The following is a 25,923-nucleotide window of genomic DNA, read 5'->3' as shown; positions in this document are numbered from 1 at the left end:
CCGCATAACACTCAAACCCAAAGAAAAGTCTTTGTGTGAACATCATTGATCTCAGGTCTGTGGACCAGCCCGGCTGGATGAGAGGCTCAGGAGTGCATGGTCAGCGGAAGGTTGGATGGGCCGCTCCACTGGTGCTGGCTGGGTTCATTCACATGCAGAGACTGGGTGGTCAAGGAGGAGTCAAAGGAGCATAGGTCTCCTTTGTGCATTGTGTCCTCCTGCCCTCTTAGGATATTGGCTGTGTAGGATCACTTGGAGGTTTTGGAGAATGAGCAGCCATGCATAGCTCCTTGGCTCCAAGTTTTCAAGTGGCTGTAACTATTTCTGCTATCTTCCATCAGCTAAAGCAGGTGATAAGGCAAGCCCAGGTCAAGGCATGGAAGATACTGCTGTGGGATAATGCTTTTGTACACTGTAAAGATTTGTGACTCGTATTGATTTAATAAGACACTGATTGGCCAGAAGCCAGGCAAGAAGTATAGATGGGGCAACCAGACTAAGAGAATTCTTGGAAGAGGAAAGGGAGAGAAACAGTCACCAGCCAGATGTAGAGGAAGCAAGATGAGAATGCCTCAATGAGAAAAGGCACCAAGCCATGTGGCTAAACATGGACAAGAATTATGAGTTAATTTAAGTTGCAAGAGCTAGCTAATAATAAGCCTGAGTAACTAGGCTAAACAGTTTATAACTACTATAAGCCTCTGTGTGTGGTTTTGGGACTGAACAGCTGTGGGACCAGGCAGGACAGAAACTTCTGACTACAAGATCTAGTCAATGTCTTGGTCAAAGAGACTCAGACTCAAAGTCACAATGTGTGGAGCATGTCTGCAAGAAAGGGCAAAGAACTGGGGTGGGTTTAGAATTAGTTGGCCAAGAGTAGAGTAAGTAAACATTCTCCCCATTGACCCAACATTATTCTCAGTTTCTTTTAAAGATTTTTTTTTAGATTTGTTTATTTTTATTATTTTGTGTGTACAAGTATTTTGCTTACATGTGTATGTGTGTATCACATGAGTGCCTTGTTGCCATGGAGGTCAGAAGAGGGTGTTTCCCTTGGAATTGGAGTCACAGGTGTTTGTGAGCCACCACGTGGATGCTGGGAATTGAACTGCTCTGGATGAGCAGTCAGGGCTCTTAACCTCCAAGTCATCTCTCCAGCCTCAGTTTGCAGTTCTTAACTGCAGATAGATACTGTGTGGGAAGAAAGGAAAAGGGGTGAGAGCAAAGCCTACATGATTCAGGACTACACTCTCCATTCTTGTGGACATTTGAATGAGAATGGCCCTCACAGGCTCACAAATTTGAATACTTCTTTAATGGGGAATGGCCCTATTTGAAAGGATTAGGAGGTATGGCCTTGTTGGAGGAGGTGTGTCAGTGGGGGTGGATTCTGAGGCTTCAAACACCCACCCCAAACCCAAAGTCTCTCTCTGCCTACGGATCAGGTTCTCAGCTACCGTCTCAGTACCTGCCAGTGTGCCACCAGGATAATCAAGGACTAAATCTCTGAAACTGCAAGCAAGCCCCAATTAAATTCTTTCTATTAGAGTTGCTGTGGTCATGGGGGCTCTTCACAGCACTATAACACTGAATAAGACACACTTCCTTGACCATAAACTAGACTCCTTACACCCTTGGTCAGTTTCTCACTTTCCCAAATTGTCGTGGGAATCCACTAGGCCAGTGTTCATGGACTGGCTTCGTAAGTTTTAGGTCTCAATGTGTATGTGAGACATCACTGATGGTATCTCATCGGGGGTCAGCGAGCCTGTGCACAACCTCCCCAAAGGGACAGATCCTAAGTGATCGCTACAGAGAATGTCTAACTCCACGGAAATGACAGTTCTCTTACTCCACCTCAGGAGAGGGTCTAACACAGCTGAGAATCAGCAATGGCCATCTACGGTAGTGCAGTCCTCACAAGGATGAGAAACACACAGGTTTTAGACATGGGCTACACTTCACACCTTCGGTAGGAGGAAACCCCTGTGTGGCTGTGGCTCCTGCATCTAAAGAGGGTGGATACAAAACATTGATGTCTGAATTTGTTTCTACCTGTGGGATCAACTCCTAAAAACAAGGCCACTTCTCTTGTTCCAGACTCTTGTGACAACACGGCACTACCGACTCTCTCTTGTTTGTGGGTTTCTGTCATTGTTGCTTTTGAGGCAGGGTTTCACATATCCCAACCTTGCCTTAAATTGCCTAGATAGCTAAGGATGACCATGAAGTTACAAATGCAAAGTTGAAATACAACACTTGCTTTATGCAGTGCTGGGAATTGAACCCAGGACTTTGTGCAAACCGGGCAAGCTCTCATTTAACTGAACTGCATCTCTAGCTCCCTGTGGCCTTTTCTCTTTATGGCTGCCTTTACTCCACGCCCTTGTGGAGGTGCGAAATAACCTCCGAGGACATTAGCAAGAATGTCATTATAAGTATTTGAAGGAATGTATTTCTTCCCCTTCAGAGATCCTCAAGGTGCAAATGATAATGGGGTTGTTAGTGAGATGGCTCAATCAGCAAGGGTTCTTGCTGCCATGCCTGACTACCTGCATTTGATCTCTGGGACCCACAGGTTGTCCTTTGACCTCCACATGCATACAGCAGCATATGTGCATACATATTCACATAGTAAATGACGTAATAATAATAGCAATCAGGGTGCATTTTGCACAAATGAATTATAAGGAGTCCCTTGCCCATCCTGTGGTCTGACCCAGACTGAGTCAAACAAGGATGTAAATATTTAACACATTGCAATGACGTTCAGGGAAAAAATACTCAAGCAGGACAAACTTGTGTTGGAGACAGCATCCGCTGTCTGCGTGTACATATGGAACTCTTAGTCATCAGCCAATGCCTCTGGGAGAGCTGTGTGGATATTTATTGTCTCTCAGAACATGTGGGATCCTAAATTAAAAGATGTCCTACCATAAGAGAGATGTCAGGGAAGTTTTTTGGGTTGTTCTTTCTTTCTTTAGATTTCATTCTCTTCTTTAAAAAAAAAAGTGTGTGTGTGTGTTTGTGTGTGTGTTTGTGTGTATGTGTGTGTGCCCATGGAGGACAGAAGTGTATGTCAGATCCTCCAGCACTGGACTAACAGGAGATCATGAGCCACCATATGGGTGCCAGAGAATGAACTTGAGACTTCTGGAAGAACAGCAAGCGCTCATAACTACTGTGAGCTGTCTCTTTATCCCCCGGACTTCACTTTCTAAATGATGTACCTTGCCTGTATAACCCTCCAAAACTCAAAATCACCGCAAACATCATTACATATGCAATGTACGAAAACGTCATTCATAAACCTACAGAATAAATGTTTGGGTCTTCCTTTTCAGTACTGCCAGAACTGGTGTATGAAGCTCTACTTGTTGTTTGTTTACTCCCAACCCCATGCAAGTGTATGTGTGTGTGTGAGTGTTTGTACATGCGTGCACGTATGTGCTCATGCAGTCCCTAAGCCGGATGGACACAGGTTAGACTCAGCTAATTCATAAACTGCTCCCCTTCTCCTGGCTCTCCATCCTGTCCCTGTCATATGGAAAGAAACAGGAGGTTAGAAGGTAGCATTGGATGGAAGGTCCTTCCTGTGGACTTCCGTGGGCTCTCAGTTGTCAGAACCAAATGGCTGGTGGCTGCCTGGTTGGGGGTCTGGAGATGACCAGAGCAGGCCGGTCTGGGGGAGATCTGGCCAGCAGCAGCTATGCACTGGTGGAAAAGACAGCGCTGCCCTGTTTTCATTAAGTGTATTTATAAACACACCGAACATGAAACATTTTCTCTTTCTTCACAGTGATGGATGATTATATATCTATGAAATGTTTTCATTTATTTGGCGCCAGGGTAATCAAAATCAGTTGAAACTGCCCCAGCGTAGGGAGAGAAACGAAGGCAGCCTGGGACAGCGCCTGCTGCTTCCCTCTTGCTCTTCGGGGTAGGAACTGCCTGGCAGAGAGGCTCCTTCACAGAGGAACATGCTCTTGGGAGGGGTAATTGCTCCCAGCCCTACTCATGGCTGCAGTCCATGGAGGCTGCAGCTCGGCAGCTTTTTCAAAGAGATTGCCTGCCTCCTGGAAGCAGCGTGGGAGCGGCGGGGCCAGCCTGTGCGTGACTCTGTTTAGGCTGAGAGGGAGTTTGGTCCCAGAAAACCTTTGTGAATGAAACGCAGTGGGCTTTCATGTCTGCCCTGGCCCGTGTTCTGGGTCAGGCGCCCTGATCTCCAACATCCTGTTTAAACTGGTGTTTTCCACTACATACAGACAAAACTATTTCTATTCTGAGCCCTTCGTGATTTCAGAGAGGCAAGCAGTGAGGATTAGGTAGGGAAGCAGGGCTGCCCTGCTGGGGAGAGACATACAGAAAGCAGATGCCCAGGCCTCATGCTTTTGATGTGTTTTTCCCCCCTCATTTCTTTTCTTTTTTCTTTAGGACAGCTACAGGACTCAGATCTGTGCTTTACAAGTCCAGTCTTCAGCTGAGGAGGCCACTGTTTCGCTGAGTTTATCCAGGCTAAACCACAGGACAGCGCTGTTTGCTTCTGGTCATCAGTTTGCCTTTGGTTTCTGACATGGGCCTGTTTATAGGAAAGAGAATTAAGCTCTCAGTGGGAGAGAGAACCAATGTCCTGGCTGTGACTGATCACCTTTCAGAGAATTATGCCAAGACCTTCACCTTGTGGTCAGGACAGGGAACTTGCTGAAGACAAGGCCTTGTTTCTCTGTGGTTTGTTACCGTGTGGACAGGACACGAACAAGGTGAGGACAAACTGGACAACTCACCTGGCTTATTTTCTGGAAGTCTGTACTAAATGGCCATGAAGTGCATTTCATTTTTCATACTTTTTCAGGAATAAAAAGGTAATATAGTGCCACACCGCTCGCGATTGAAAAGCTACAGAACTGCCAGCACCTCGTGTCGGCCATATTGACCACGGGGAACCGTAAGGGAACGTGGAAACCAAACAAATTAAATCTTCTGAATCAATAAATTAAAAGCTATTTCAGTTTCTGAGCCAAGGGCCCTGGAACCCGGAAGTGCCAGTGTTTGGGGTGGTTAGAGATTTTGCCAAAGCGCTGGGTGATGGGAACGATAAGAGCATTAGCTTGTCTCTGCGGCTACGATAAAACACCACAACCAAAAGCAGCTTCGAGGAGGAAAGGGTTTAACTGGCTTCCAAGTCCACAGCACAGCCAATCATCAGAGCACAGCGGGCACAGCACAGCCAATCATCAGAGCACAGTGGGCACAGCACAGCCAATCATCAGAGCACAGTGGGCACAGCACAGCCAATCATCAGAGCACAGTGGGCACAGCACAGCCAATCATCAGAGCACAGCAGGCCAGGAACTCCAGGTGGGAACCTAGAGGCGGGAACTGAAGCAGAAGCTGCTGCTGCTGTGTAGTGGCTTGCTTAGTCTGGTTTCTTCTACAATCGGGGACCACGTGCCCATGGGTGGCACCATCCTTAGTGGGATGGGCGCTCTGGGACGGGTCCTCTCACATTAATCACTAATCAAGAAAATGCCCAGGGACTTGCCTACAAGCCAACTGGATGGAGACATTTTCTTAGCTAAGTTCCCTCTTCCTTGATGGCCCTAGCTGTGACAAGTTGGAAAAATCAACCAACACACAAAGGTTAAGTATGGCAGAAAAACTCCACGTCCTGTATTATCTTTTCCATAATTAAAGAATAGCTATTGTTTAATTATATAAACAATAAAATAAATATATCAGAATGAAATATATTGATAATAATATTAAATAGTAAAGAGAAAGATGACTTGACTGGAAGAGATGGTTTGAGTAATTTTTAAGACAGCAACCCTGACTTTGAATGTTTAGATTTTCTTTTTTTTTTTTTTTTTGGTGTGAAACCCAGTACTTTCCTGAGAGAGGAACTAATTAATTCAGTAACAGACCGGGACCAAGTTCCTCCCAGAGAGATAAGATGACATCACCCCAGAGTCTGAGGAGGCGATATGCAAATGCAACTTCAAATCAGCCAATCATACCGGCTGAGGCACAGTGAGCACAGCCAATCATGATCACCCTTTCTCCCTCATAGGCCCCATTACATCAGCCACCAGAAAAAGTCGGGGTGAGCCAAGACTCAGGCATCCAGCCAAGCCTTACACAGATCCTATGATCTATTTATCTCAGGATAAATGGCTCATCTCACCGACTTCTGTGGCAGGGGATCCTTTGGACAGTACCATGTTGGTATCTTCCCAAGTAATGCATTTCGGTGGTATGGCCAGACCGGCTTGTTTAGAAGAAGGTTTTTCGGTTTTGTTTTTTTCAGGCGTCTCAGCCAGTTTCATTCAGATTTGATATAGAATGGGAGCACATTCTCAGAGGTTGAATATGGATTTTGAGGAAAACCTTTACTCAGGGTTTAACTTAGTCAACGTTATTAACTACCCCTTCTTGGCAACATGCTACCTACTTCTTAAAGGCCACAAGCAGCCATTCCCTCTTGGTGGGTTCCTGGAGGCTCCGTGCCCTTATTTCTGCTCATTGTGTCTTCAGTGTTTGCCTACACCCCTCGTGTTCCCGCACCCCCCACAAGAGTCAGAGTGTCACTCTCATTACAGAACACTCGCGGACTTTATGAAGGCCCAATGCTTCCCACGTAGTATCCACCCAGCTGCACTTAGAGGAATCTTTATCATTTGTGGGCATCCTAGATATGTTCACCGCTACCATGAAGAACAACAGACTGGGTAATTTATAGACAAAGTGCCTGCTTGACTCAGTTCGGGAGGCTAGAGGGCCGGAGAGAATGGCACTAGGGAAAGGCTTAGGGCTGCGCTGGTGAAGGGTAGAAACAGTGGGAGGCAGAAGGGCAGGAGAAATAAGCCAAGAGCGCCCAAACAAGCTGCCATGACAGCGCAAACAAGCCGTCCCTCCGTCCATCATGACAGCACACTCTCGGGAGAGCCGCTCCCTGAGCAGCAGCATCTGCAAAGGCAAGGCCCACGTGACTGCCGCTCTCCTGCTAGGCACCCCTCACAGCTCTGCTGCCCTGGGGATTAGGGTCCCAACCCTGAACTGGAGGGTCACCATCAAACCACAGCATCCTGTACAACGTAAAAACATGGGTCTCTTATTCAAAACTCGCTAAGAATGCCAAGATGTTGACTGAGGGCCTTAAATCAAGGGCAAGTCTGGGGCCCTGGGTGAGCTCTCAGGACACACACCAGTAGCTATACTCACGCATGTATCCCTCACAGGCACACAACACAGGGCATCCTTAGCGCCTGCAGACTTGCTTAGCCCAACATAAAGTACCCATAACTCAGATCTATGTGTTTTCTTTCCTCCCTTGATCTGAATAAGTACCATCCGTCCCCCATTTCCTGGTAAGTGGGCAGTCTGAGAGGCTTGTTCCAAGCTTGAGTAACCATTTTTCTGATTATAAGTAAACTTTTTTTCCACTTAGAAATGGCGACACGAGCCATTTGTGTGTTAAGAAGTGAACTGTACAGAAGAATGTTATGTCTACATAGCAACTGTCATAATAATTTCTCAGGACTGGTTAAGAATTGCTTTAGGGATGAGTGAGAGGTGTTCAACAGAAAGCACAAAGGATGCAGTCAATGCTATCTGCTTTGGCTACTCTCACTCTTACTCCACATGAATCTGAAGCAAGCAGTTACTACAGCACATGTAAAACTTGAACCCAGGTCCACACAAAGGCAGAGGTGGCCAGGAACTGCAGGGACCCGTGATTTACAGCTTCACACAGAAGGAAGGCCCCAGGGTTGGCACAGCCTCCAGAGCCTTGGACACTCGACAGACTTGGCACTTGTTCTGCTGCAGAGCGAGGGAGCCAGGCGAGTTCACAGAACAGAGAGAGGCGACGGAGATACGCAGTAGTGATGACAAGCGATGACCAGGGCGGCTTCTGAGCCAATGAGGTGTCACCACAGAAGCAAGCCTGTCACCAATGGCCTTTCTTTTGGGTCACAGTCAGTCAGTTCACACGTTGGGAGAATCTAGCCAAGTTATTCTTGCTTATGAGAAACAAATGTGTAGGGAAGATGGGTGGGTTTCTGTCTTCAGGAGACCAGGGTTTTGAATTCTTTGGCCATATGTCTCTTGAACTGTGTTTTGTTCTCCAAATGAGAATTTAGGAGAGTTTTAGTGAAAAATTATACTTCTATTTTTTTTTTTATTTTTTTTTTCAGGCCAAGCTAATATTTTTATTAACCAATGGTATTCACAGCATACAGAGGGGAATCCCACATCACCTCTCCTTTTCTGTTTAAATAAAAAAGGAAGGTTTTAACTTTAACACAGAAAAATACCAAATAATAAAACAGGTATCAAGCAAGAATTACAGTTATAATATTCATATCTACTTTATCTTTTATCATAACTAAGGAAAACTATAATTATAACTATAAATTCTTCAACTCCATCAAAGACCCCAGAAGCGTATAATGATAATATTATACGCTTCTATTTTTTTTTAAATAAAATCACTGGTAAATGATTTCCTCGGTGTCACACAGTTTACTCTTATACAAGCCCCGATGCACAATCAGTTGGTTTGTGACAAACACACTGAGTACTGCCTTATTCCCAGAGGCGATGGAAAGGTTCCTGGCATTCACATCAGATCAAAAAATTTCGTGATGTGTAAGAACAGGTGGTAACAGGGTCCCCACACTGGCTACAAAATAGGCCCTCAAAGCAAAGACCACAAGGGGTGCCCCAAATGACTGCCAACTGAGTAACCACCAAGAATAGGAGGCCATTCTCTCTATAGGCTTGGGAGTTCTGAGGGCCACAGTGAAGGCTGTTTGCAGTGTCCTTCCTTGGACCCCTTCCTGTCCCTCCTCGGCCATATTACTCCAGTCTTGGCCTCCATCTTCCTATGGCCTCCTCTGTCCCTACCTAGGACACTTGGTGTTGGAACTAGGGCTTCCTTGGATATCCGGTGGATCACACCTCCAGACCTTTAACTACATCTGTAAAGACCCTAACCTGTTAGCTTGGCACAGCTTGGGGATTTCAGAGAAGACAGCCTCTAGATATGTTTCAGAAAAGCCTCTTGATTGTGAGGTGATGGAGGATAGCCCAGCCCACTCTGGGAAGAGCTCTTTTCTGGTTCTCGGCTGTGTGAAGAAAGCCAGCTGAGCATGGGCCCACGAGTGGGGCAACAATCATGTTCCTGCCTGGTTTCTGCTGCCATTCCTGGGTGTGTGAGTTACTTGGTTGGAGGCAATGCCCTGTGGAATACCCAGTGAGTCTGCTTTGAGTTCCTCAATGATGACCTGTTACCTAGAAGTTTATAAGTAAATAAATCTTTTCATCCTTTCGTCGATTTTGTCCAGGCTGTTCTATCACAGCTACAGGAAGGAACTCCAACACCGTCTCTAAACCAGGCTGTTTCCACAGGTGTCGAGGGCGATGAAGCAGCCCTGTCTTTAGTATGCCACCACGTAGTCTGTGACAGGGAAGGGCATTTGTGACTCGTGTGACCCTAGAAGGCTTCCGGGTCCTTGTGAGTAGACGTGGTCAGCCTGCTTTCCTCTGGGTCCTCCTAGTAGACATGGTCAGCCTGCTTTCCTCTGGGTCCTCCTAGGAGATGTGGTCAGCTTGGGTTCCTCTGGGTCCTCCTAGGAGATGTAGTCAACTTGGGTTCCTCTGGATCTTCCTAGGTAGATGTGGGTCAGCCTGCTTTCCTCTGAGTCCTCCTGGGTAGACGTGGTCAGATTGCTTTCCTGGATGAGGCTGTGCCAAGCAAGGAAGAACTGAAGCAAAGGGCTGTGTGGGTGAAAGGCAGCTAGGGCGAGGCTGTCTCCAAAGCCTCCTTTCTGTACAATGGTGTTTGTGGGCAGCTGAAGGTACATAAGATCACCGAGAAAGGAAGCTGTACTTGCTGTGTAGTGTGCCAGGTGAGGTGACAGCTACCACAGCAGCTTCCTGCCTAGTCCCACCCATGTCGTGGTACAAGAAAGCCCTTGGTCTGATATTTAGCCTTGGACAGAGGGCCATGCAGAGTGCTAGAGGAGGTACGTTTCCCACTCCACTAAAATATAGAAGTGGGAGGTACTATATTTGTCTTTGCATCCATCAGAACTCTCCAGAGAAACAAAACCATTAGGAATATGCACATGTGTAAACACATACATACATACACACCCACACATGCACATACACACACATTCGTCCATATACATACATGCATACACATATGCATGTGCATACACGTACTCTCACACTCACATTCACACATACACACATACTCATACACACTCACACATGCACACATTCATACATACATGCATGCATGCACACACATATTCATGTGCACACACTCATTCACATACACTCATATTTACACACATGTACATATATACTCATACACATATACATGTGTACACACATATTCACACACATTCATACATATACACACAGACATACATGCATGCACAGACACATGCACATGGACACATTTATACATACAGACACAAATATACATACTCACACATGAATGTACACACATATACATGTGCACACATGCATTTTCACACACACTTACATTCACACAGACACACATGTACACATGCATATTCATACATACATGCATATATACATACATAATACATACAAGCACACAGACACACACAGACACACACACACAGAGTTGCAGACCCAGCTTGTATGAAGCTGCAGGAGACTGAATTCAGTGCAGGGTTTTGTGGTAAGGTCTTGAGATTTCCTTATGAGGCCACAACAGACTTTACCTTTAAGCCCGTTGGTGAAGTAACTGTCCAGAGGATAATCCTCCTTTACTCACAGTGTACAGAGGTAAATATTAACTGCATGCAAATTATGCCCGCACAATAATACCCAACCAGACTATTGACACCTGGACGTGGGCTGCCACATAGACACCCCAGCAGGCAGGGGGTGTCATTGAGATGTCTCTTGACATCTGGTGAGTGCAGGATTGAGTTGGATTTGGTGGAGATACAAATGTGGGCATAGACTGCTTGGCCTATATTTTTAGAATCTATAGTTGTGTTGTTCAGCTAATCCAAGCCACTATGGAGGTGATGGTATCCTGGAGTTATGGAGGCTATTGGTATAACAGTGACTGATCTTCTCAGATTGGCAGAACTGTGAACCAGGGATGTGGGAGGAGGCAGAGAAGGGAGGGGTGTTCCCACAGAGAGGAAGCGGAGAGTCAAAGGAGGAGGCTAGGGTTTGAAGTTGAAATAGATGGAGGGTGTGGCCAGAGGGGTGGACTTGGAACTGATGGTCTTGTACCCCTTTTGTGATGCTGATCAGGAACTGACGGTCCTGCACCCCCTCTGCAATGCTGAAATCAGGAACCGACACAGAGGGCTACTGAGTCAGGATGGTGTGATCACACTTGCCTGTTCAGAAGTGATCTCCGGAGGTGATGTCAAATGTGGAAGGCATGATGGATGTAAGAGCATAAATAAGATTGATGTGGGAGTCTCCTCTGTGGGCTGTGAATACCACTGGTTAATAAAGAAGCTGCTGTGGGCCTACTGCAGTGCAGAATAGGGCAAGGGGGGAACTCCAAGGATATAGACGAGAAAGTAGGTGGAGACGAGGAGAAGCCATCACTGCTGGGTTGGGAGACTTTGGGATCCTTATTCTTGCCCCCATTGTTAACTCTGATTAGATATAGAGATGTTTGATGCTCGAGGTCAAATTTGGAATTAAGTGGCTCTAAAATCAAATGCTTACTGAGAATGAACAAACCACCGAAAGCAAGATGGACGATTATCAACATGAAATGCTTTGTTCTCCCCAGTCTTTGCAGCTGCCGTTCTCAGGAGCGCTCAGCTCCCATGCTACCTCGGATGAGGACCTGCCCTCCTCCTCCCTTCTCCTTAGGAGTCTCTCGCCTTTCAAGGAGAAGACAAAATTGGAGTAAATTACAATCTAACATTATTCAACCTTTCCATATTAAAGTGAACACAAGATCAAATTGTCAGTTTTCCCGAACTTGATGTCAGTTTGTATTAAATTACCATGCACATGCCAGACACAGAGCTCATGTGGACCCAGAGTGGAAGGAATCTCCACACTGGGCCAAATCTACAGTACGAAGAAAAAGGAAAAAGAAAAAAAAAGTAATCCAAGTAGAGTGTATTTGAACATGGCTAAGCCACGCAGCTCTGGGCTGGAGGGATGAGGAGGGCTCTGCCCACACTTGGCTTTGGTTCCTCATGTATCACACTCTACCTCCCAAGCAGTCCGACTTGTAGCGAACTAGAAACAGGCTCTGCCAGATGCCTTGTCTCTCAGTTCCAATGCGTGTGTCTTGTGTGGAGCGGAATCCACAGATTTCTTATCCATTTACACTTAAATCATCAAGACGTTATCCAGGGATGCCTCTGTGGCTCGCAGAGTGCTTGCTCTTCTTTGCTTTTAATTTGAAAAAGGAAAATCATACTTTGTGAAGTGTAGACTTAAAGCCACAAATTTGTACTGCGAAGAAAAAAACTAGGCACTTGCTGTTTTCTTTCTTTTGGTTTCCCAAGTTTCAAAGACAGGGTTGCCAACTTGGCAAACACACAGCTGAACAGAAGAATTTGTACCAACAGAGTAGGCTCAAGTACCCATCTCCTTTTCATATTATGGTCATAGTTCTCCACAGGAGGAGGGCAAGGGAGGATGGGGAAGGAGTGGGAGAGGAGAATATTCGACAGGGGAAATGGAAGAAGAAAAAGAGCAAAGGGAGGCTGGAGAAGAGGTGAAAACTGTTGTTTTCTATGTGTGTGTGTAGGTGTGTATACACAAGTGTACTGCGAGGTTAGAGGATTTCAGAGAACAAGGGTGTCTCCCACATTCTTTTTGAGGTGTCTCACATTCCCTGAACTTGTCAAATAGGCTAGCCTGGTTGGCAAGCAAGCCCCAGGGATTCCCCAACTCTTACAGGGGAATTACAAGCTCATGTTGCCACATCCTGCATGGGTTCTAAGCATCCAACTCAGGTCCTTGAGCTTGCAAGGCAAGCACTAACTGATTGAACCATCTCTCCAGCTGGAGAGTTAGAAACGATTAGCTAACACATGCGAAATTTCTACATCCAGGCAGGAGAAGATAGCAGCAGGCTTTTGGGGAATAGCTTGTGGCCATCTGTCTTTTCACCCATGCATTAACAAGACGTCTGTGTACTCAGCACCACCTGCGGGTCCACTGTAGAAACAAGGGTGGATGCAGGCTCTTCCCCAGTTCTCTTGTCCAGAGACTGGCCTGCTCGCGTGCCGCTGGAGTCCATGTCGGCCGTGACTGCTTCGATGAAGGCAATTTGGTGAAGGTGATGCTAAAGCAGTTTTGGATCTGACCTTCAAGTGGACTGGCACCTTCACTGTGGCCTCCAGAAAGTAGACAGCAATATGGAGACCAATTAAGAGCCCTGTTGGGGTCTGAGATGAGAGCCAGTGTCTGCTGTGGACCTTGAGAGGGAGGGCACCATGTTGGACTGCAGCCCATTCAAACCTGAAGACATAGAGGCGCCTTTCCCAGGTCACCAGTCTTTTCTCTGGATCCCCAATGTTGACTTTCTGAAAAACCTTTGTTAATATTAAAGTGTTTGCTGCAGCTCTGGGTCCATCAGATGAATCTTTAGAAGTTTTGTGTCGTTGCTGACACACATGAGTGACTTGCACAGTCTTTTTTCTGTCTTCTTAGACTCTCACCACCTTCTTAGAAGCTGTATATGTCATAGATGACATGATAGAAGAGGCATGCTCTTTGAGTAAGACCCTTATTGCCTGTCTGTTTATCATTTAATCTATCTATCCATCCATCTATCTATCATCTATCTACTATCTATCTATCTATCTATCTATCTATCTATCTATCTATCTACTATCCATCTATCTATCTACTATCTATCTATCTATCTATCTATCTATCTATCTATCTATCTATCTACATCATCATTATCTATGGTACTTATTATTTGTTAAGCAATAGACTGTCTATTAATATATCATCTATGTAATAAGTTACTATTTATCCATAAATCTACTATCTATTATCTCTACCATCTATTATCTACGTGACTGGCTATTGTCAGTCATCTGTTCATCATACCAATTTGTCTATCATCATCTATCTATTCAACCAACTCATCTCAAATTTCAAATGTGCCTCAAATATATCTACTAGGTACCAACATTCATGAAACACACTCATTCTAATTTATCTACTATGATACATGTTCACTCATTTTAACTTCATGGTTCCTTAAGTGGACTAACAGATCCAGCTACTTCAACTTTTCAAAGCTGCCTTAGCTTTGCCCTCTGTACTCATTTACTTTGCTTTGGATGCCATACGGAGGGAACGGAGGAATGACCCTGAAAACCTCGCACCCTGCACTGACATGGCTTCCTGCATTTTTCCCTCCCCCTGGCACGGGAGAATTGTCTGTATTCTGTCAATCATGTTTTAAATAAATGCTGATTGGCCAGTAGCCAGGCAATAAGGTGGGACAACCAGACAGGAAGTAGAGGTGGGTCAATGAGAGCAGGCAAATTCTGGGAAGAGGGAAGCTCCCCCCAGTCCTGCCCAGACCACCGAAGAAGCAGGATGTAACCTGCCCCACAGAAAAAGGTATCGAGCCATTTGGCTAACATAGATAAGAATAATGGGTTAATAAAAGCTACAAGAGCTAATAAGAAGCCTGAGCTAATGGGTCAATCAGCATATCTAATGCATAATTTCTGTGTGATTCTTTTGGGGCTTACTGGCTGTGGGAACTGGGAAGGACATAAACCCCAACAAGCAGGCCTTCATGTTACATCCCCCTGGTTTTGGATGTATAGTAGTAAGAGAAGATGCCATTTGCAAAGAACATGGATCAGAATTATGAAGAGCACAGCACAAACATCATGCCAATTCACCCTCATGACAATGCCTGGAAGCAGGGAGTGCTTCCACATTCCATTGCTAAAAAAGCAGCTGTGTGGAAAGCTCCAGACACCTGTGTTCACACCCTTGGTGGTGCTAGGCCTGCAGTGTGTGGGTCCAGAGTTGTCCGTGAGATCACAGTGCACAGCCTTATCTCCTCTACACACTGACTGATACACAGGAATTCATTGTTCGTTGGATCAGTCATCTTGAAAGTTCCCCAGACATCCTCTGTGTGAATTAGTTTAGCAAAACAACTTTAAGTGAAGGGCCAAAAAGATGATAGAGGGCATTGTTCGTGTTTGTAAGGTGGTTGATTTTATCATCAAACTGGAATGCCTATGGAAATCAGCGTGGAGGTTCCTCAGAAAGCTGAAAATAAGCCTAGGGGATGACCCAGCTCTACCACTCTTAGGCACATTCTCAAAGGGCTCCATCTCCTATGGCAGAGCTAACTGTTCATCCGTAGTCACGGCTACTCTACTCACAGCAGCCAGGAAACGGAAACAGCCTAAATGCTCTCATTTCTCTCAAGGTCCGGTCACCATGGGCCACATTAGGACGTGGTAACAAACAACAGCACAAATTTCAGTGGTTCAAAGCAAGACGAATGTCTTGCCCTTGATGTGTCTCCCTCATGACTTTCAGCATCTCTTTCCCTGGCTGCCATCATTGCTCCTGTGACCCCAGAGCTGTCAGGCACATTAATAGTCGTCCTGACAGAAGAAATATCATCAGAGCAGGCACCAACCAGAAACTGAGGCCTCTGCAAATGTACAGCATGTACTGGGCTCTACTGGTGACCTCCCAACACAGGGACCAGGGTGGAAGAGTCAGAAAAGAGAAGAAGCAGGGTGCTTGGAGCAAGCAGTATTGACACCACTCGTGTGGCAACTTCAAGGTTTCTGGTCTGATGCATGGGAAGATTTTGGAAACAAACGGTGGTTCTGCACGTGTTTTCAGCATCATGGGCTCCTCTATGATTTCAGTCTTGTGGAGGGAGCAGATCCTTCCAGAGCACCTGGTGAGGAGAGCAAAGAGTGGGCAGAAAGACTACCGAGTCTTCAAGTCTTTGGTTCTAAATCTACAGACTGAGGTGGTCCAGTCCTGTCCTCTGGAAGGAGAAAGGCCAGATAGTTGATGAGCACACACACATATCACGTGCATGTGATCTGGGTAAAAGTGACTAAAATGAGTCTGCTGAGGGTCTTTGGGCTTGCAAGGGAAAGCACAAAGGAGTTCCTGGCACTCCATGCTGGTCTTGCCCCTGCGTGCTCTCTCTCTCATTGTATTCTCAGCAGGAGACAGACAACGCCATCCAAGGGCAGGGAGCCTGAGCAGAGTTGTCTATGCCTGATAATACAGAGAGATGCTCAGGCCTTGTGCCTGAGGATACAGAGAGATGCTGAGGCCTATGAAGGCATGGAGACTTGAGCGAATATTCTGGAGGAAAGGGAAGCTCAGAAACTGAGGCCAGCTCTCTAATCTGCTTTTCTCCCACAGGTCTTGTGAGAGGCAGAGAAGTACTGCAGAAAGCAGCTGCGTAAGGTCCAAAAAAAATAGTTGCAGAATTTTTAGATACTTGTGATACCGGGATGAGAAAATTAATGAGTTCAGGGATTTCCAACTAGAGCGGCATAATTATCAAGCTGGTGGGAGGTCTCAAGTACAGTTGTCCCTGGGCATCTACTAGGGATTGCTTCTGGGATCCCCTACAGATATGCAAATCCACGCTGTGTAGAGCAGTGGAGTAGGTGCCTAATCCCAGTGCACATCCCCCTTGTAATTTAACTCATCTTCAGGCTGCTTAGAGCGCCCATCACAACAGCAGTGCCATGCAAATTGTTGTTATGCTGTGCCTTTGAGAAGGACAGGAAAGGAAAGCCTATACTTGTTCCACATAGATACAATCATAGGCCTAAGTATAATCACCACGGAGACTCAAAACGAACCATGTTCGGATAAGGAGAGGGGCTGAAGGGAATGGTAGCAGCTGGGGTGCTTGCACAACTCTCCATCCTTTTAGTGCTCAGTCCAGGAAAGTCTAGTGTTGTTTTGGAGATTTTTACAACCGTCATTATATATGTGTGTGTATATATAATATATATACATATATATATGCATATCAGGATATATATTATACATATATTTATATATCAGAAATTCTCACTATCTAGCTCTGATAAGCACTGCAGCCCAGGCTGGCCTTGAACCCCTACTTCAGCCTCCCGAGTATTGGGATTCCTGTAATGTGTTGCCACATGCAACTGTTCACTAGCTTTTCTGAGTCATCATTGGTTGGTTCTGAGATCTGAAACCCACAGATACAGAAGAAGCATTGTACTGTATCTCAGGAATGAAGACTGTCCAGTTCGGGAAAAGCCCTAGAAAGACTAAAATCCAATTTCTAGGCAGCTCAGTTTCTGATTGGGTCAAGAGATCTGTTTTCATGCCAGTCCTCTCCAAGGTGACAAAGAAAATTGTTTTTGAAGTGTATAAGATTAACCAAAAAGTTTGCTTTTCTCCCCAGTAAGAAATGCTTAGGGTTCAATAAGATTAGCAGGCAACAAACAAACAGAACTGAGAGTCAGTTACAGACTTAAATAGGAAATGCATGCAATGCATCAAACAGATTGGAAGACAAACAAAGAAGGTCACCAGGGAAATATCCTGAAAATTCAGCATAAATGAAAATAAATATGTATTTGAAATTGAAAGAAATATAATGATTGGAATTATGCAAGAGGTATGACTCTTATCATATTATTAAATTAAGGAACAGACTAATTAACCTAGAACGTGGGTTAGTAACCAACAATCATGGAAGGCTTTTATGCAACATGCTATAAAACACTTTTATAAGAAATCAAAATAATTAAATGAAAGCAAACAAGAGACTTGAGCAATAATTGATAATGATTAGAGAAGTCAACATTACAAACATGGCAATTCTCTCTTGATTTGGTACCAGATGGCAAGTAGATGAAAACAGACCCATGCTTGTGTGTGGAAATCAACAAGCTGATATGGAAATGAAAGCCTGGTGTCTGCAGGAAGAATGAGGTTGGGTGAGGTACCCAGCAAGATTTCAATGTTTATGATAAAGCTGCGGGTTCCAGGGTAGCAGCACAAAGATGCACGTAAGCTAGCACAGCCTCTTTTCAGAAAGCCTAAGCGACCACAGGAGGATGGGGAAGCAAAGGCAGCATCCAGCTGACAAAGGATGGGCCATCAAATGCTTGTTCAATCGACACAGAAAAATGTATTCAACCCCACCTCACTCCACACACACAGAATGACTATGGGAGGCTAGAATCTTTAAGTATGGAAGGTGAAGGTTAAACTTTCAAACTTCTAAAGGATAATTTAAATCATTTCTTCACTTCTTTGGACCAGGCAAAAATATTAACAGGAACACAAATCACTTCAAGTATTAGGTAAATTATTGTTGAATCTGGTCATATTAAAATCAAAAACTTCTGTGCATTGTATGACATCATTAAATGGATAAAGTTCAAATGTGTGTGCATGCATGTGTGTGTGTGTGCTCACACAAGAGAGAGACAGATACAGAGACACACAGAGACATACAGAGAAATGCATAAAGAGGAGAAAGACACAGAGATTGGTGATCATGTATCTAACAAGGGGTCTAATCCATAACAAATCAGTAAGAAAAAGACAAGTTCTTTTATTGCTAACATACACACACACACTCCACACATTTGATTTGGAAAATATTTGAACATTTTTACTAAAGTCAAAGGGTATATACATATGCTCTGACTGGGACAACTGAAAAAACCGGACTCTTGGTTTACACACCGTTGTGTGACAAGACTTTTCCTGGGGAGACTCAACACACATGACTACTCACCCCAGAAAGGGATCCCATGACAGTCTGAAGTACAGCTTGGTGAGTTTTACTAGGGGTAACCTACAAGAATGTGGGTGAGGGTTACTTACAGGAGCAGAAATGACTCAAAGACAGCTCCATCACTACCAAAGCCCACCCCAGAATGAACGACAGCTCACAAAACTGGGAACCTGGAGCTCACTGCACAGTCTGCAGGCAGCTCAACAAGTTGGAGAGCATCCTTTCCAGGTGCCCAGTTGGTCTAAATCTCTTGCAGGCAGCCCTGCTGGTTTCCATCTCTTCTAGGAAGCTGTTCAACTCTCACAACCTTGGATCCTCTGAGACTGACTCATGGCTACCTTACTGCTTACTCTAGTAGGGAGGGGCCTGGTCAGTCTGGTCGGTTTCAGGGACTTCCTGAAACTATTTTGAATTGTTTGTTTTGTTTCAACCTTGAGGAAACTTCCACACCATATACATAACTGAAGTGCAGATGTGATTAGTAAAACCAATATGGAATGTTATTGGGAATACAGGAAACCCTTAGGAGCATTATTCTTCACAGCCACAAATATTCAACAACAGTAGGATAGAGAAAATGGGTGTTCATAGATTGAGATACCACGCAGCAAAATAAGCGAATAAATTAATTTTTGGTATACAGAGGAGTATCTATCACAAATTGAAGGGTGAGCCTGTATCATCGTCTATATAAATTTCACCCAAATGCATTACTTAGTCTATACTGATTGTGAAAATAGTTATGTGCGGGGGGGGGGAGTATTTTGTTGGTCACATGACTTTTGGCTGGGATGACATACTCTGAAGAAAGTGACATAAGAAAGAAAGAGTTGTTTTGGCTTGAAGTTGGAGTGTATGGTCCATCATGGTGAACAGAGCTTTATCACCAGGCATCCACAAGGCAGAGAACCATGAATGTCATTCTCTGCTCATGTCCTCCTCTTTATCCACAATGGGACCTCAGTCTAGGGAATGGTGCCACCCATAGTGGGCAGGTCTTCTCACCTAAGTTAATTTAATGAAGGTAGAGCCCCAATAGACGTGTACAGAGGACTCCACTGATTTTATATTTTATTGTGTTTACAACTGAAATTAACCACTGCAGGTATCTGAGGTGAAACGGGGAGTTGAGGGCACTGACCTGTTTGCTTTTCTTATTTGTGTGCTTGTTTATGAGTTTGACCGTCTTGTGATGAACCGAGCGTCACAGAATCTGCACATACACACCTTAGACTTCAACTACAATGCACATTTAAAGACAATGAAATCCTATCCGACAGATCTGATGGATCTTGGCCGTGGGTTTAATTTTCATGTTATTGCAATAGATTCATTTTGCCCATTAGAAAATGATCAGTAATGACATGCCAGAATAAACAATAAAATAAAAGTGCTTATAATTCATTTGTGCTTTTGACTTGGATTTTTATCTTTTATATATGGATTTATATTTTTATATAAATATAGAAACTAGAACAAATAACTTTGTAGATTAAAAAAACAAGTGTCTTTGAATTGTGGATCAAGCCATTAAAGAGTTTTAAAATTTTTGTCCTGAATTTTGTTACAAAGTAAAATAATGAGATAAATTCTTCACAATTTGATCATCTTTGAGTACCCACAACACACAGCCACATTTATTTTTATTCTTCCTTACTTAAAAAGAATGGTGGAAATTCAATGGCAATTCATCTTCTGTAACAACCCTGCAAAGCAGGCTTGGAAAGAATGACTTTACTTCCTTTCAGCGATGAAAAAACAGGCTGTGTGGGGCTGTAACCTGGCTCTTCATGATCACACACGGGGTAGAGACCAGGAGCCTGTGATGCAAATGTGGGGACATTGGCTAATGTGGGTGCTTCCCCTCATCTCACATCTGCCTGCTCTCCGGGCCTGGGGTGAGAAGCTCAAGATGCTGGCTTTCTGGTCAGCAAAGCTGTGATCCTGGCAACAAGGGAAAGCTATGGCCTGAGAGAGCTTGTCCAGCGAGAGTGAGGACCCGAGCTCCGTACCTGAAACCATGTAAAAGCATGTAGTTTGGGAGCCTGTACATGTGAGCCCAACGCTGGGAAGGCAGAGGAAAGAGAATCCCTGGGCTACCTGGTAAAAGGCCACGAGACTTCTCGGCGGAAGCGGATAACTTTCTTGGCATGTCCAAGGCTGTTCTTTGACTGCCGTGCATGCACATGCACGCATACAGACCTGCACACATACACACGTGCACACACACTACAAAGAAGGAAAGTCATCACTGGACAAATCTAATTGAATTGTTAATGACTTAGAGAGAGACATGATTGGTACCCAATTTCCATGAATAGATCCTTTAAAAAGATACAGAAAAAAATGAGTCCAATCTGGTGGCACAGACTTGAATTCCCAGCTCCTGAGCAAGCTGATTCAGGAGGATAGTGAGTTCAAGATCAGCCTGTGAAATGTGGACAGAGCTTATCTCAGAATTAAAAATTACCATTAAATTAAAAAGATCTTGTGCTGTCATTTAGTAGCATGGCTTTTGCATGGTATGCCCAAGGCTCTGAGTTCAGTCCTAAGTACTGCAAAAATAGAAGAAAACTGGTATAGTCAGTTCTGTATTTGTGTTGACTTGAAAAAATAGAAAATGAAAAATATGTAGAACAAGAGAGTGAAAACCTAGTTTCAATATGACAAACATGTTCCTTAAAAGGTTCCACTGTTTCATAAAACAGCCGTAAGCTCTCTGTATTGCTTCCTGGTCTCATTTGTCTGGAAAATCACTAGCTGGGCTGTCTCATGAAAGCACAGGATATCTCAAAGAGCATGGGGAGAGGGGAAAGGGATGGAGGGTGAGAAAGAGGAGGAGGGGGGAGAGGAATGGAAAATGGAGGAGCATGGGAAAGAGGAGAAGCATGAGCAGGAAGAGGAGGAATGTACCTGGCTCATCCTCCAAGCCCCAAGGAGCCAGGAGAGGCCTGAGACATCGAACCATCCCCTTGGCATTCTCCAAGGCAGCGGTCAGCGGCCACAGTGCCTGTGCAGATCTGAGCTTTGCCCAGAGGCCCCTGTTCAACATGGGAACTGCTGTGCCTGATCATCAATCACCTGCACCCTTCCCAAGCTACTGAGCATGGTTTGGGTTTGGCTCATTCTTCGTGTTGAATGCTCAGGCTCAGGCTCTATGAAAAGTTAAGTTTTCCTCTGTGCTACCCAATCCTCTACCTTGTGCCCTCACTGTCACCCATCTGCCCCAGATTCCAGAGCTGACCGATCATCCGGTCGCCTTTGCAAGTGGACCAATCAACCTGTCGTCTTCTGCAACCGATCATTTCCCAGCAGTCATCACGGCAGAGACAGATTCTTCTCTGTTCCCAGAGCCGGTTCCCCCCCTTCTCACACTCGCTAACTCCTGGATTCTCCCCATTTCTCCGTGGAGCCTCAAGGGTGATGGTTGCAGACACAGTCATGGAGATCATGGCCAGGGTCTGATCTGGGAACCTGAAACGCGTTGCTGCGTGGATCAGCTAGCTGACGCCAAGGGACAGAAAACACGATGGCTCGAGCCGTATGATGACAGCACCATCCTCTGCCTCATCCACCATCACGAGGGTGGTTTCACCTGGTACAGAGGTGGCTTCTGTCATCAGGGTCCCCAGCCTTTCTAGCCTTCATTCTCTGGGATCTTTGGCCGCTTGGACCAGAAAACAAAACTTTATAATTATCACCTCATCATCACAAGACGGCTGATGTCGCCTCTGGTGGCACAGTCTCCTGTCAGTTACACAAACAGGAAGGAAGGCGCTGACACAGAAGTTGTCTTTTGATTTAGAAAATGAATCCCGTTCTGTTTCCCTCTATGTCTTGGTGTGGAGAGCTAAATATATTCCCATCCCTAGCTGAGGGGATGCAGGATTTCCACAGCTGGTTCGGGACAGCCAGACATGGTGCTAAGAGCAGGGCCAGCCTACTTTGAGAGTTAAGAGACTCTGTTACAGGTCGGGAACACACATGGGGGTTCTAGCTCGATTGATGTTGTGATGGAACACTGACTACAGGTACTTTGGAAAATAAAGGGTTTATTTAATCTTTCAGGTCACAGTCACCACTGAAAGAAGCCGGGGCAGGAACCTGAAGGCAGGCCCTTGGCTAGTCTATGCAGAGTTGCCTCTGACTGAAGCACTCATTCCTAGGAAGGACCACAGGAACCAAGGAGGAACTCTTGCTTACGGGCTCATGCTTAGCTTTCTCCCTCTCTTTTTTTCTTTTCTTTCTGACTTATTTATCTCTATTTTATGTGTATGAGTGTGTTGTCTGATACGTATGTGTATTAACTGTGTGCCTAGTTTCCCAGGGAGACCAGAAGAGGGCATCAGATTCCTGGAACTGAAGTTACAGATGCTTGTGAACGGCCATATTGGTGCTGGGAACTGAATACAGGTTCTCTGCGGGAACAGCAAGTGTTCTTAACCACTGAGCTGTATCGCCATCGCTCTAGCCTTCTTAACCAGCTTTCTGATATAGCCCGAGGCCAGCTGTTCACTGTGGACTGGGTCACCACCCTGGGCCTCCCTACATCAGCTAAAAATCAGGACCTCTCAGCCCAGACGTTCCCATAGGTATTTTATCTGCTAATCCATCAGTTGAGAGCCCCTTCTCTGGTGACTCTGGGCTATGTTAAGCTGACCGCTAAAGCTAACTAGGGCACGAGGGAACAGCCATGGGGCACACAGCTAGGAAGGCAGTCTAGGAACCTGCTCTGAGAAAGCTGGTCTGACTTTGATAACCTTCTTTGTCCACTGTGGCGTGAGGTAAGTACAAAATGACTCTGTGTGCAGCATGCCTCGTGTAAAGGAATGAACACGTGACTACATACGTGTGTGAGCGGCTATGCGTGTGCCCTCTTCCCTGCTCTTTTCCTTGCTCATGCAGACTTCCCAGAGCTTTCTCTTTATTTTCACACCTCCTCTTGGAAGTGAGTACTTCAAGCTTTCTTGTACACTGGTCATGCATTTACCATCCTGCCTTGTCTATTTATAATTCTCAACTCGAGGCTTCCAGGAAGCCTGTCTCTATCATGTTCCTTTTTCTGAGCAGGCTTCCTCTCATCGACCCTCTTTCTTTCTTCTCCTCAGCCGTGTTCTCTGAGATGACACACTTACCACCAGCCTGTGGCATCTTATCTTATTTTTTATACAATATATTTTAATTATATTTTTTCCTCCTCTAAATCTTCCCAGATCATCCCACCTCCCAATCCACCAAAATTTACGTTCTGTCTCACTCTCTTAAACACACACACACACACACACACACACACACACACACACCCCTTAAGAAACAAAAATAAAAGCAAGCAAGAAGCAACCCTCCCAAACCACACCCAAAACGGAAAATTGAAACAAACTAACAAACAAACAAAAAAAATAGATAAAAAAATCAAAAAGATAAAGAATGCCAAAACAAAGCAAAATGAACCAGCAAATCCACGAAAGCACCATTGAGTTGGTTTTGTGCTGGCCAACTGCTCCTGGACATGACCTGCCCTGGGATGAGGCTCAGTGAAGTTGCCGTTTTTAAGTATGAAGCTGGATGATTTGGGGAAATGGTTGTAAATCAGACACAGGTTATTTTCATCCATCCCTGTGGTCAGGACTCTCCTGCTCACTGGCTCCCTTTTGCTACATTGCTAGCTCATTCATTCCTTCATGAAGCAAGGTTTTGATGGACAGGCAGGAGCTCCATCCGTATGATGATCATCACCCATCAGAAGAGGATGTGTAGTGATGACAGCAAATGAATGTTTAGCTGCATCTAAGCAGAGAGCTAGCTCTGTTGGCCAGCGGTTCTGGTCCCCCATCGTCAGAGGGTGTGATGAGCACATACATCACACACACCCCACACATTACACCTCACCTAAACACTCCCCACACATTCTCATGCCCCCTTTTACCTCCTTCCATAGACACTGGATGGATTTTGACCAGCAGTTATAAAATCACCTCATTACTTCCTTAGATCATATGTCTGTGTCCCAGAAAATCATGTTGGAATTTTCACTCCAAGGTAATAGATTTTGGAGGTGAGACCTTTGGGGGTGATTAGTTCATGAGAACAGAGTTCTTAAGATCAATGTTTTTATAGGTGAGGTCTCAGGGTGGTATTTATTCCTTATACAAGGTGAGAATATGCTGTCTGTGGACCAGGAAGCAGACTTCATAGATGTCAAAGCTACTGGCATACTGGCATGGGATTTGCGGCTTTTAAAACTGTAAGACAGAAGCTTCTGCTCCTCAGAAGTTCCGCATCCACAGATTGCCCTAAAGCAACCAGGACTAGTAGATGACCCCCAAGAATGCAGCCTACATGCTGTTCCTCTGAGAAGTTTGCTGGGGTGATAGCAGCAGAATCGATGTTTCATTTTTTTCTGAATTTATCTAGGAAAACAGACATATGCCGGACTCGGGAGATAGCTCAGTTGGTAAAGCATTTGCCTTGCAAGTATGGGGACCTGAATTTGACCCCCAGAACCTTAATAGGAAAAATAAACAAAGCAGGCAAGCAGGCATGGCGATGCATGTTTACAATCTTAGCCCTGGGAAGTTAGAGACAGGCTCATGGCTAAGGCTCTCTGGCCGGCCAACTAGCTAGCTAGCCTGGGATGCATGCTTGTAACACTAGTCCTGGGGAGCTAGAGACAGGCACATAGTGTGGCTAGGGCTCCCCGGCCAGCTAGCTAGCCTGGAGACTCTGTATTCAAGAAAATAAAACAAGCAAGATGTGGGGTGGGGTAGGGAGGGTACTCAGTGGATAAAGCGATTACTGTACATGTATTAGACCAGAGTGTAGATCTCTAAAACCCACATAAGATGCAGACAGGCCCCATGGCAACTGTAATAACAGCACTGGAGAAGCAAAATCAGGAGATCCCTGGAGGAAGCTGGTTAGCGAGGTTAGCTAGTATTGGCATGTTCCAGGTTCAGCTAGAGCCGTGGAGAGCAACTGAGCACAAGTGATGTAACTGAAGGACTCGACGTGTACTCATACACAGGTGCACACATGATACACATATGTGTAACCCCTTTCTGACACAAAACATGGGAAGCACGTGAGAAACAATACCTGGGGTCTCTGACCACCATATGCACCCCACA

The sequence above is a fragment of the Chionomys nivalis genome, chromosome 3 (genome assembly GCF_950005125.1).
Source record: "Chionomys nivalis chromosome 3, mChiNiv1.1, whole genome shotgun sequence".
Taxonomy (NCBI): domain Eukaryota; kingdom Metazoa; phylum Chordata; class Mammalia; order Rodentia; family Cricetidae; genus Chionomys; species Chionomys nivalis.
Note: the sequence above shows the minus strand (reverse complement) of the source record.